Source organism: Panthera tigris, chromosome A1 (assembly GCF_018350195.1).
Source record: "Panthera tigris isolate Pti1 chromosome A1, P.tigris_Pti1_mat1.1, whole genome shotgun sequence".
NCBI lineage: Eukaryota > Metazoa > Chordata > Mammalia > Carnivora > Felidae > Panthera > Panthera tigris.
Window position 1 is genome coordinate 189,186,513 of NC_056660.1, and position 2,777 is coordinate 189,189,289.

Sequence of the window (2,777 nt, forward strand, 5' to 3'; positions counted from 1 at the left end):
AACAGTTTAACCACTAACTTGCATTTTAATGCAATGTACACATGTTATCTCAAAGTGTCTGTAGACAAGAGTTTAGACAAGGCTTAACCAGGCCCTCTGCTTAAGGGTCTCACAAAGTTGCAATCAAGGTGTTGGCTAAGGCTGCAGTATTATCAGAGGTTCAACTGGGGAAGGATCTGCAAATCAAATTCATGTGGTTATTGGCAGAATTCAATTCCTTCCAGGCTACCAAACTGAGGACCTCAATTTTCTGCTGTTAGCTTGAGGCCACCCACACTCCCTTACTGCATGCCTCTCTCCATGGAGTAGCTCAGAGAGTAGTTGGGTGTTACAATTTTAAGTAACACAATCATGTACACAAAATCACATACATCCTGTCACCTTTGCTATATTTTATCAGTTAGAAGCAATTCACAGGTCTCACCCAGACTCATGAGGAAGAGGTTACGTAAGAACATAAGCACCAGTATGGGAATCATGGGGACTGCCCTAGACTCAACCTCAGTGAGTTTCCCAAACTTTCTTGATACATGGCACCTTTAATGTCCCAGAAATTTTCTTTTCATGGCACCGTTAGGCCAAAAGAAATACCTAACAATTTTTTTTGTTAAGTAGTTAGATCCAAACAAGTTAGTAAGTACTTATATCCTAACAATTTAGTAATCATTTGAAAGATAGTACATATAATTTGAAAGAAAAAATAATATTTTTTTTATTTTTAAGCAACCACAATATTTACTAATGGATTTATGCTCCTGTGGGCCCTACAGGTCTTAATGGGCCTTGGAATCAGACTGAACACCATTATTCACATCTCCTGATTTCAAGAGGTATTTACTTTTATCACAGCAACTTCAAAAAACCCAGCTTTACAAAAATATGTCATGGAAGGGAATGTAGTACAATTTAATGTTGAAACTGAACTACTTCAAGTTAATAGTTTGGTATCCAACAGATGTCACTGTGCTTCTCTCAAAAAATGCAAAATATCTCATGGCACCCCTGTGAATTCACTATAGCTCCCAAAGGTGACTTGGTACGGCCATGTGGAAAAATTTCCTTGACCTTTACGTTATACCATAAACAAAATCAATTTCTAATAGATTACAGATCTAAAGGTAAAACGAAAATGTAAAGCTTTCAGGGGAAGAACATTTTTCTGATCCTGGGGTACTGCACAATTTCTTGAATAGTATTTAAAAAGTACTAAACATAAAAAATTGACAAATTCAACAATATATGAATTTCTTTTTTTAAAAATATTTTTAATGTTTACTTATGTTTGAAAGAGAGACAGAGCATGAGCAAGGGAAGGGCAGAGAGAAAGGGAGACACAGAATCTGAAGCAGGCTCCAGGCTCTGAACTGTCAGCCCAGAGCCCGACGAGGGGCTCAAACCCACGAACTGTGAGACCATGACCCGAGTCAAAGTCAGACACTTAACCAACTGAGCCACCCAGGCTCCCTAATACAAGAATTTCTTTTCATCAAGTGAGTGAAAAGGCACTTTATAAGGTGGAATAAGGTATCTGTATACATATATCTGGCAAATAGCTTGTAGCCAGGATGTTTAAAGAATGCCTACAAACCAATAAAAAAAAAAAAAAGACTACTCAGTAGAAAAACAGGAAATAGACTTGAACACACTCTTCAGAAAAGAGGATATCCAATGACCAATAATCGTATGAAGAAGTTTTCAACCTCATTAATCATCAGGGAAATGAAAATTGAAATCTCAGCTCTATACTGACACACCCACCAGATGGCTAAAATTTTTAAAAGTGTTATCAAGGATGTGAACAAACCAGAACTCTCTTATAAAGCTGGTGGGGTGTAAACAGGTACAATCGTATTGTTAAACTGTTTAGCACTATCTACTAAGGTGGATCATTCTTGGGTATATACCCCAAGGAAATGCAGATATTTATTAACCAAAATATGTTCACAACAGCACTGTTTATAATAGTCTGAGACTGGAAACTACCCAAATGTCTATAAATAGCAGAATAGATAAATAACTACTGGTACCTTCCCATAATGGAGTACTATATAGAATAAGCAACTTATAACTACATAAATAATGTGGAATCTCACAAAAGAAGCCATTCCAACTGTCCCCCACCTTTCCCTACTCCCACAAGGTAAACCATATACTGTGTGATTCCATTTATATAAAATACAAAAAAGGTAAAATTAGTCTATACTGTTAGAAGTCAGACTAAAAGTTCCCCTAGGTGGGAAGGGGATCTGAGAGCAGAAAGGGGCAAAAGAGGGCTTCTGGAGTGCTGGTCATGTCTTTCCTTTCTTTATTTTTCTTTCTTTCTTTCTTTCTTTCTTTCTTTCTTTCTTTCTTTCTTTCTGTTATTTATTTATTTATTTATTTTTAAATATAATTTATTGTCAAATTGGCTTCCATAAAAAATACGGAAGCTTCACAAATGTGCGTGTCATCCTTGCGCAGGGGCTCTGCTGACCTTCTCTGTGTTGTTCCAATTTTAGTATATGTGCTGCCCAAGTAAGCACCATATCTTCCTTCTTGATCTGGGTACCAATCATCTCTGTTTCAGTTGTGAAAATAGTTGAGTGGTATCCTTATTATCTGTGCATTCAATACATGTACGTATGTTGTACATCAATCCAAAGTTGAAAAAATGTTTCAGTGAACATCCTTGTAGTGATGTTTTTGCAGATATCTCTGTTTCTTTCTCTTTTGACCGAATTCCTAGATGTGGGATTGCTAAATGAAATGGTATGAACATTTTTACAGCTTACAATACA

The 2,777-nt window shown here is 36.5% G+C and overlaps 1 non-coding gene across 1 annotated transcript; it reads right to left on the reverse strand.

The window, feature by feature from the left end:
• Positions 1-2,415: 2,415 nt before the first annotated feature.
• LOC122232026 lies at positions 2,416-2,522 on the reverse strand. Its single transcript, XR_006209347.1, has one exon. It is a non-coding gene; the product is annotated as a U6 spliceosomal RNA (small nuclear RNA).
• Between the last annotated feature and the right edge of the window lie 255 nt (positions 2,523-2,777).